Source organism: Schistocerca piceifrons, chromosome 6 (genome assembly GCF_021461385.2).
Source record: "Schistocerca piceifrons isolate TAMUIC-IGC-003096 chromosome 6, iqSchPice1.1, whole genome shotgun sequence".
NCBI lineage: Eukaryota > Metazoa > Arthropoda > Insecta > Orthoptera > Acrididae > Schistocerca > Schistocerca piceifrons.
In genome coordinates, this window is record NC_060143.1 from 528631477 (window position 1) to 528642897 (window position 11421).

Below are 11421 nucleotides of genomic sequence, written 5' to 3' on the forward strand. Positions count from 1 at the left end.
CTGATATTCACGGTACACTCTTGAAATGGGAAAATCACCTCAGAGGTGCTGTGTCCCATCACTCGTGCGCTGACTGAAAGATCACGTTCAAACTCACTTAAATCTTGATAACCTGCCATTTTAGCAGCAGTAACCAGACTAACAACTGCACGAGCCACTTGTTATATAGGTGTTGCCAACTGCAGCGCCTTATACTGGCTGTTTGCATATTTCTGTATTTGAATACGCACGCCTATACCAGTTACTTTGGCACTTTACTGTAAGAAGGAAGCTGCTTACAGTTCTGTAGTAGAGAAATTACGACACACTGACCCTACAGCAGACAAGCAAACAGTACTAAAAAATAAATAAATACGTTGCAGACTGCTTATGAACATGAGCTAAGCAAAGTAACGAAATGCATTCACACTTTTCGTCAAACTGAGGTGACACTAGCATGTGGATAACTTACCAAAATTTTCAGTTCTGCCTGCTTTAGTTAGAATTCTCTCTACATATGCTTTCATTGATCAAATATTAAATGCTCTGAATAACCAAACATTACCCACTGGGATTTTTTGTGATCTCTCAAAGGCTTTCGACTGTGTGAATCACAAAATTCTTCTAGATAAGCTTAAGTATTGTGGCGCAAGTGGGACAATGCACAAATGGATTAATTCTCATTTAGCTAGAAGAATGCAGAAGTCTTCTAACTTGGGAGGTATCAAGAACCCATGGGGTTCAGTCTTGAGTCCCTTATTGTTCTTAATAAGCTGTATATCAATGACTTGTCACTCTATACTCATGAAGATGCAAAGCTAATTTTTTTCTGATAATAAAATTATAGTAATCACACCCAAGAAACAGGAATTAGCCAAGGAAATTGTAAATAATGTCTTTCAAAAACTTATTAAGCAGTTTTCTGCAAATGGACACTCACTAAATTTTGAGAAAAGACACTAACACAGTAGTGTAGAGTAAATGACATAACACCATTGATAAATATAGGTTTTCAATAGAAGTCTATTGCTAAGGCAGAATATTCAAAATTTCTGGATGTGTGCATCGATGAAAATTTGTATTTGAAGAAACACATTGATGATCTGCTGAAATGTTTAGGTTCAGCTAATTATGCTACTAGTGTTGTTGCAAATTTTGGTGATAAACAAATCAGTAAATTTCCTATTATGTCTGTTTTCATTCACTGCTTTTGCATTCCATCATTTTTTGGGATAATTCATCATTAATAGAAAAAGTATTCATTGCACAAAAACATGTAATCAGAATAATAGCTGGAGCATATCCAAGATCACCTTGCAGATGTTTCTTTAAGGAAATCGTGATATTCACAGTACCTTCGCAATACGTATATTCACTTATGAAATTTGTTGTTAATGACTCATCCCAGTTCAAAAAAATAGCAAAGTGCATAGCTACACACTAGAAAAAAGGATGATCTTCACTATTCTCGGTTACATCTGACTTTGGCACAGAAAGGGGTGACTTGTGTCACCATAAAAATCTTTGGTCAATTACCAAATAGCATTAAGAGTGTAACAGACAGCCAAACAACATTTAAAAACAAATTAAAAGAATTTCTGAATGTTAACTCCTTCTACTGAATAGATGAATTTTTAGGTATGAAGTAGTAATATATATATAGAATGAGACGTTACGTAACATTACATTAATATTTGTTTCATAGATCATGAATACCCCTTGCCCCCACAAGCTGCTCCATCTGCGGTCCACACCCACAGCCACATGTTGGTGTCAGCGGTCACAGAGACACTAGCGTCGACATCTGCAATGGCGTTGATGTAAGTTCTCTGTCTGCCCTGGTTGTCAGCTCGTTTTGTTTGTTGATAATGTCCTTAATTGAACTCAGTGCTGGTGTCCAAGCCTTGCTAAGATTATAGCTGCAATCAGTTTAGACTATGTTTACACCTGGCCAACAATTTTAATTCCTGGACCTGGGATTGGATTGATGGTGTTACCTGGGTGACAGCCGATTCCACCTATAGAAAGGCCATAGGGCATCAAATATCAAAATTCTCACGCCTCGCTGACAAACCATCACAGGAGACACCATGCAAGATGGTCATGAATCTGACTGACATGGAGCTTATACACTCCTGGAAATTGAAATAAGAACACCGTGAATTCATTGTCCCAGGAAGGGGAAACTTTATTGACACATTCCTGGGGTCAGATACATCACATGATCACACTGACAGAACCACAGGCACATAGACACAGGCAACAGAGCATGCACAATGTCGGCACTAGTACAGTGTATATCCACCTTTCGCAGCAATGCAGGCTGCTATTCTCCCATGGAGACGATCGTAGAGATGCTGGATGTAGTCCTGTGGAACGGCTTGCCATGCCATTTCCACCTGGCGCCTCAGTTGGACCAGCGTTCGTGCTGGACGTGCAGACCGCGTGAGACGACGCTTCATCCAGTCCCAAACATGCTCAATGGGGGACAGATCCGAAGATCTTGCTGGCCAGGGTAGTTGACTTACACCTTCTAGAGCACGTTGGGTGGCACGGGATACATGCGGACGTGCATTGTCCTGTTGGAACAGCAAGTTCCCTTGCCGGTCTAGGAATGGTAGAACGATGGGTTCGATGACGGTTTGGATGTACCGTGCACTATTCAGTGTCCCCTCGACGATCACCAGTGGTGTATGGCCAGTGTAGGAGATCGCTCCCCACACCATGATGCCGGGTGTTGGCCCCGTGTGCCTCGGTCGTATGCAGTCCTGATTGTGGCGCTCACCTGCACGGCGCCAAACACGCATACGACCATCATTGGCACCAAGGCAGAAGCGACTCTCATCGCTGAAGACGACACGTCTCCATTCGTCCCTCCATTCACGCCTGTCGCGACACCACTGGAGGCGGGCTGCACGATGTTGGGGCGTGAGCGGAAGACGGCCTAACGGTGTGCGGGACCGTAGCCCAGCTTCATGGAGACGGTTGCGAATGGCCCTCGCCGATACCCCAGGAGCAACAGTGTCCCTAATTTGCTGGGAAGTGGCGGTGCGGTCCCCTACGGCACTGCGTAGGATCCTACGGTCTCGGCGTGCATCCGTGCGTCGCTGCGGTCCGGTCCCAGGTCGACGGGCACGTGCACCTTCCGCCGACCACTGGCGACAACATCGATGTACTGTGGAGACCTCACGCCCCACGTGTTGAGCAATTCGGCGGTACGTCCACCCGGCCTCCCACATGCCCACTATACGCCCTCGCTCAAAGTCCGTCAGCTGCACATACGGTTCACGTCCACGCTGTCGCGGCATGCTACCAGTGTTAAAGACTGCGATGGAGCTCCGTATGCCACGGCAAACTGGCTGACACTGACGGCGGCGGTGCACAAATGCTGCGCAGCTAGCGCCATTCGACGGCCAACACCGCGGTTCCTGGTGTGTCCGCTGTGCCGTGCGTGTGATCATTGCTTGTACAGCCCTCTCGCAGTGTCCGGAGCAAGTATGGTGGGTCTGACACACCGGTGTCAATGTGTTCTTTTTTCCATTTCCAGGAGTGTAGATGAGGTGGTTTAAGTTCTGGAGAAGGGACTTAACTTTCCTCCCACCCTAAGTACAAACTGTTTGCGGACATTGTCAGTGCAGTTGAACAAGTTGTTGCGTGACTACCACCTGAAGCAACTGAAGAAGTACGTCGTGAAACCCGCCGTGCTCTGATGAGAACTAAGCCTAAAAGGTCAAACGTCAGCACCAGAGAGGGGGTGGCTATTCGGAACCTGAGAGAACGCCCTAAGATTGATGTCTTACTTGCAGACAAAGGCAATGCTACTGTTGTTCTTTCCCACAAGGACTACATTGAAAAGATGCAGAGCCTGCTAGATAACGACTCCTATAGGAAGATCAATGCTGACCCCACAAAGAAGATAGAGAACTAGACTAGGGCTCTTCTCAAGGACGCGGATTTACCAGAGGTTGTAGCCAAGAAGCTGTTACCTCAAGGACCTGTACCGCTAAGACTTTATGGACTCCCTAAAGTTCACAAAGATGGGGTGCCATTGCGCTTCATTGTCAGCAACGTTACGGCACCTACACATTTGCTGGCAAAATACCTCACGGGAATACCCTTATGTGGGTAAATGCACTCACAATATCCGCAATTCTGTGGATTTTGTAATGATGTGGAATCTACTTCATATCTAAAAATACATCTGTTGACTAGGAGGAGCTGTCATTCAGAAATTCTTTCGATTTGTTTTCGCCATCTGTCAGACGTTTTAGGGGACATTACATGTCCTATGCTGCCAATGTTAAATTATCGAATTTTATGACCCATTATTTTGGAAACTTTTTAAGACACCTGCTTAAAATTTTCCATAATTATTGAATCACCTTTCTAGATACAATGAACTAGAATTATTACTAAAACAGTATTGTGGGACATGTTTTTTTTCAAACACTCAATTTTTTGACAGAATTTTGTAAATAAATGAACATAAAAAGAAAGCAACTCAGGATATTTTAATTGTTCTAGTTCCATACGTGTTGAATCTCACACTTGGCATGCTGTGAAAATTTCTTGTCTCTACCATCAGTACTTTTTAGAAAATGGGTCATTTATTGCAAAAAATGTAGTTCAGAGATATTGAGGTTTAAAACATTTTTTTATTACAAATTCTTATGCAGACTTACATTTCTGCGTCTTTTATGCACTAGAATTGCTCTGGGCCATAGTCTGTGTCTTACTCAGTGTCACAACAGCCCAATGTTTGCTTCCTCCTTTTCTTTCTTGCTTCTTTTCTCATTTGCTGAACAGCTAACTCTTCTTTACGTACACGAAGCTCATCCAGTTCCGCAGTCTTTTAGCTGCGTTCTGTCAAAATCTTACCCATAACGTCTCCAGAACCTTAAGTCCTTCATAGTTCCCACCATTAAAAGTTATTACAGCATCAGACACTGCTAACTTTAGAGCCATAAGGCCAACGAATACATTTTAGGCACACGGCACCACACAACATTATTGAAGGACTCATTCACATTCTGGGTCTTCCCATGAAAACACTTTGTAAACCTCAGTAACTTAGGATTTACCAAATCTCTGTAAATAGGTTTGATTGCCTCCATTACTGCCAAGGGAAGTGAACTTTTATGTGTAAATTCATACAGGGTGCCAGAAAGTTCAGCTTGCCTATATTTACACCAAGTGTTCGGTGGAGGTGGACACAATGCATGGCATGGCTTTTCATCGGTTGATATTCTATGAAAGAAAGTGCTCCACACAGCTCTTTTCATCTTCTCTAAATTGTCACAGTTATCTCTAATGGCCTACAATTAGTCATTTTATTTACGTATAAGAAGCAATAGAAGTTAGCTTACTATAAAAATAGCCTATAATCACACTAATTTCAACGAAAACTAGTATCAGAAACAAAGGACTGATCTGTGTATTCGTAATGCCAATTGCTGAGACGTAGCAGCAGGCACAAAACAAAGCAATGCACACCCTTCTAGACTGTGTAGTTCTCAAGATATGACTGCTCAACTGTGGCAGTATGTGTGTAGCCGCGAAATTTGACATTCACAAGTCAACATTCAAAATATTAGTTCAAGGTTTCACAGTTGTCTGATTTTAATGTATTATATACCAAAATGTTCAGGAAAGTCCAAAGTACATTATGTAGTAGAAAACAGAAAATGTCAAATTTCAACGAATTTCACGTACAGTGTCCCTTTAATGCTGTTTGGTGAATGTGGCAGCATATTCACCCCTTTCTGTGCCAGAGGGCCGGTTTTACAATCTCTGGTCAGCAGCCAGTTAAGTGCTATTTTCAGAATAGCGCCAGAAAGGCGTTATACGATACCGGAAAAGATCCTAGCTGGAGAGTAAACTAGGGATAAGTTAACAGACGATTTCTGGCCGGTTAGCGAGCTTAAGCAGGGAATAAGTTTGCAAAAGGGCAGGAATAGTGACAGATTCAGACAGCGATGATGATATTTTGGCTGAAGTGTTCATGAAAATGAGAAAGGAGAAGAAAATGAGACGAAACCGATTCCGAATTTGTATTCATATTTCGCTTATCAAAGAAAAAAAAATGTTCAAATGTGTGTGAAATATTATGGGACTTAACTGCTAAGCTCATCAGTCCCTAAGACTACACACTACTTAACCTACATTATCTTAAGGACAAACACACATCCATGCCAGAGGGAGGACTCGAACCTCCGCTGGGACCAGCCTCACAGTCATGACTGCAGATCCCATAGACCGCTCAGCTAATCCCGCGCGGCTGCTTATCAAAGAAAGCCATGCTTCGTCTTTTCGATCTTGTATGTGAGAAACTGGAGCATATGACGGACAGATGAGACTATTTCTCTGTTTTCTTCAATAATACTGTTTATTTGTAGTAATATGCATTTGATTTCAATACTTCGTTAATTCTGTCGTGTTATTTGTGTAAATCAGGCACATTAAAATGACGATTCGTGCAAAAATAGTCTTGTTTATCTGGTGTGTGGTACAATTGCTGCAGTAGTGGAAAGGATTGTTTCGTTGCATTTAGCAAGCAGTGCTGTAATGGACTTCAACAAATCGAAAAACCGCACCTGTTATGTGTACCATTTGCTTTAACAGCTTTTTTCTGTTTCAGACAAAACATAGATTTTTCGAGATTTTTCGGACTGCAGAACGTTTTGATAAAACAGTAGTGTCCCAGCCACATTCTGTCAATAGCAGAAAATATTATTCCATTCAGTTTGTATTGGGAATTTCCCTTTTTGTAAACACTACAGCAGTGTCAGAAAAACTTTCCACCTTTCAGTGAAAAGGCTGCATTAATGCTTCAAAACAACAACATTGTCTTCCACATACCATTATTCACTGAAGCCTGTGAACTATTTAAGCTTACCAATGCTAAGTTTAACATAGTAAGATTAAGAGGAAAGTTAGCCTTTTCAGCTGTTAGTGTTCTCTACATACGAACACCCACATTATTCATAAAATGGGAAGGGCTTATTTCAATAGTGGTACAAGTCCATTTTTGTTTGTTGTGAGATACAGAGTCCTAAAGTTAAAAGAGTGCTGAAAAATGTGCAGTTGAGATACCAGAAGTATTCAAGCATATGGCTTCTTGCTAGAGATGAACCTTTCTTTCTGTTTGTTTGGATCATTAATTTCAGAAGCATTATAGGCAGAAAAGTGGAGATAATGGACTTGTACCACTATTGAAATAAGCCCTTCATATGTATAAGAGCAGAACAGGAAACCACATAGTTGTAGAATGTAGAAGGAGTGAATGGAATGCTATGTTCCTAACTTCCCTTAAATATGAAGTTATTTTCAGTGTCCTCCTATATATCAAATTGTAGCTAGTTGAAGGCCACTCAAATTAATATATCTTAACATTGTACTTGTGTGAAGTACCATTTTCTGAACTTCATGGGTTATTACGATTATTTAATGTAACAAAAAGTTCGATAGAACACTAATATCACGAGTTCACTCAGCCACATATGTAGCAGAAAATTTTGTTAACTCTTATCTCCCACTGGAACAACAACTTTCCACCTTTTAGTGAATGCTTCAGAGCAACAAAATTGCCAACCACCTCGCATTATTCCCATAAACATGTAAATTATTTGTGGTTACTCAGGCTAAGTTTAACACAGTAAAATTAACAGGAGAGTCAGTTTTTTTAAAAAAAGAAAGCTATAGCAGATAGCTGTTGTACTTCTCAGTTATTAATGTTACCCACATACCTACATCCATATTTATCATAAAATAATTGTAATCTTTGTGTTATAAGAACGTAGGTACTTGTCATTCAGCTAACACAAATGTTTAGTTATTGAATCTATATAATCAGAGCAATGGAATGAGTTACACTTTTAAATCTCCCTTGAGTTATCTCATGTCATTCTTTCTTTCTTGCAGAACTGACTCTGGTCCACCAATAATATTTTCATTGAATGAGACTGAAGCAGTTTTCGTGTTTTGTGCTACCCTCTTGAACTCACTTACAGTATCTACCAGCCTCAAAGTATCCTCAAGCGATTAGTTTTGCGGTCTGGAACGCTTATCACTCATGTTTGACATGCTATTTCTGAAGAAAACGACTATGTAAATATGAAATGACATACACAAAAATACCCAGGGTGCACTTCAGTCGTTGCCAATATAACTGGACGTGAACGCTATTTCGGGAATAATTGGGGAATAAAGTGGCATTGTACAATGTGCACTTCAAGTTAACCCATGGTTAGCCTATTCCACGGTTAGCTAACCCTTGATTTATCCTGAGATTGTACAAAGCGCCCAAAGTCAGATTTAACCCAGAATGGTGAAGATAATTTCTTTTTCTAGTGTTGTAGCTATGCACTTTGCTACTATTTTTGAATTGGGGTCTGTTATTAATAACCAAGTTCATAAGTGAATACATAAATTGTGAAGATACTGTAAATATCCCAAGTTCCTTAAACAAATGTCTGTAAGGTGATCTTGGGTGGGCTCCAGCTATTATTCTGATTACATGCTTTTATGCAACGAATACGTTTTCTCCTAATGATGAATTGCGCCAAAGTATGACGCTATATGAAAGCAGTGACCAATAAGAGGTCTTTTTAGAGCTCCGAATATAGTATGGGAAAAAATATGCTACAGTTTCATTTCACAAACAGCTGCACATAGAAGGCAGAGCAGCTACAACAGATGTACGATTAAAAAAAAGCAAAAGGAAACACATGAATATTACACCAAAGAAAGGTAGCAGAGGCTACGGATTTGTGGTGTCCCATACAGGGAATGTAAGTTTCAAGCTGTGTAGAATGAAATACACAAATTGATGAGGTTGTCAACAGAAGGATGCCACAGTAAGCTCTGCTCAAATGCAACATTTCTACAAACAATAGTATTTCACCAAATGTAGCTGTATTGTAGATGGTGAATTGTAAATAGACACAAAATGTAGAAGCAACTGTGAAATGTGATATGATTTTTCAAATAGTTGGACTTTTCAGTCTCTCCAACAAACTGTGACAACAAAGCACCATGGAAATTGATCTGACTGAAAATTCTGAGAGGTGTTACTGCGTATCTTGCTGTTATATTTACATCTGAGAATAATTAATTCATTACATCAGAAATGGGTGTTCTACAGAAAATATCCTTGCTGAATTATTGAACACTATTTGTGCATCCACTTTTCCATCCTGTGGCACAAACACTCACACACACACACACACACACACACACACACACACACACACACACACACACACACACACACACACATATATATATATATATATATATATATATATATATATATATATATATATATACAGGGTGAGTCACCTAACATTACCACTGGATATATTTCGTAAACCACATCAAATACTGACGAATCGATTCCACGGACCGAACGTGAGGAGAGGGGCTAGTGTAATTGGTTAATACAAACCGTAAAAAAATGCACGGAAGTATGTTTCTTAACACAAACCTACTTTTTTTTTAAAAGGAACCTCGTTAGTTTTGTTAGCACATCTGAACATATAAACAAATACGTGCCGTTTGTTACATTGTAAAATGTTAATTACATCCGGAGATATTGTAACCTAAAGTTGATACTTGAGTACCACTCCTCCGCTGTTCGATCGTGTGTATCGGAGAGCACCGAATTACGTAGGGATCCAAAGGGAACGGTGATGGACCTTAGGTACAGAAGAGACTGGAACAGCACATTATGTCCACATGCTAACACCTTTTTATTGGTCTTTTTCACTGACGCACATGTACATTACCATGAGGGGTGAGGTACACGTACACACGTGGTTTCCGTTTTCAATTACGGAGTGGAATAGAGTGTGTCCCAACATGTCAGGCCAATAGATGTTCAATGTGGTGGCCATCGTTTGCTGCACACAATTACAATCTCTGGCGTAATGAATGTCGTACACGCCGCAGTACATCTGGTGTAATGTCGCCGCAGGCTGCCACAATACGTTGTTTCATATCCTCTGGTGTTGTAGGCACATCACGGTACACATTCTCCTTTAACGTACCCCACAGGAAGAAGCCCAGAGGTGTAAGATCAGGAGAACGGGCTTCATCGGTAAACAGGTAGAACTGCAACGCATTCTCTGTTAATGTCCATTGACAGAATTTCACTCGATGATTAAAGTCATCACCTTCTAATTGCTGATGTAGCGACACATGAAACGGGTGAAAGCGGTGACGATGCAGTATGCGCATGACACTACTTTGACTCAGTCCACAGGCTCTCGCAATGTCCCGTGTACTCATGTGTGGGTTCATGGCAACAGCAGCTAGCACACCAACTGCACCCGCTTCTCCTGTGACGGGCCTGTTACGGACCGGTTTGCGTGCTACGACCATACCTGTTGCATACAGTTGACGGTAGATGTTTTGCAATGTGCGGCACGTTGGATGCTCTCTGTCCGGGTACCGTTCTGCATACACCCTGCAGGCTTCAGCTGCATTTCGTCGACACTCGCCATAGATGAGTATCATCTCCGCCTTTTCAGAGTTCGAATACACCATGGACACAGTTCCTACAACACTACACTATCACAGACGTCTGGTAACACGGTGTACTACAGTTGGTCTGCGTGCGGAGACGAATGCAGAATAACAATAGCAGCAAGCGCTACATGCGGACAGTGCGACAGCTAGACCAAACCACAACAGTGCACTACAGCCACACTCGAAAACACGGTCGTCATCGTAAACATGTCCCTGCAGATGCTGCTCGCCGACCGTGGCCCGTGTTTGTTACAACACGCAACTGAACGTCGGAGGTTTCAAGCGTCAACTTTAGGTTACAATATCTCCGAATGTAATTAACATTTTACAATGCAACAAACGGCACTGATTACGTATTTGTTTATATGTTCAGATGTGCTAACAAAACTGACGTGGTTCCATTTAAAAAAACGTAGGTTTGTGTTAAAAAATATACTTCTGTGCATTTTTGTATGGTTTGTATTAAACAATTACACTAGCCCCTCTCCTCACGTTCGGTCTGTGGAATCGGTTCGTCAGTATTTGATGTGGTTTACGAAATATATCCAGCGGTAACGTTAGGTGACTCACCCTGTATATACATATATACACAGGGTGTTACAAAAAGGTACGGGCAAACTTTCAGGAAACATTACTCACACACAAATAAAGAAAAGATGTTATGTGGACATGTGTCCGGAAACGCTTAATTTCCATGTTAGAGCTCATTTTAGTTTCGTCAGTATGTACTGTACTTCCTCGATTCACCGCCAGTTGGGCCAATTGAAGGAAGGTAATGTTGACTTCAGTGCTTGTGTTGACATGCGACTCATTGCTCTACAGTACTAGCGTCAAGCACATCAGTACGTAGCATCAACAGGTTAGTGTTAATCACGAACGTGGTTTTCCAGTCAGTGCAATGTTTACAAATGCGGA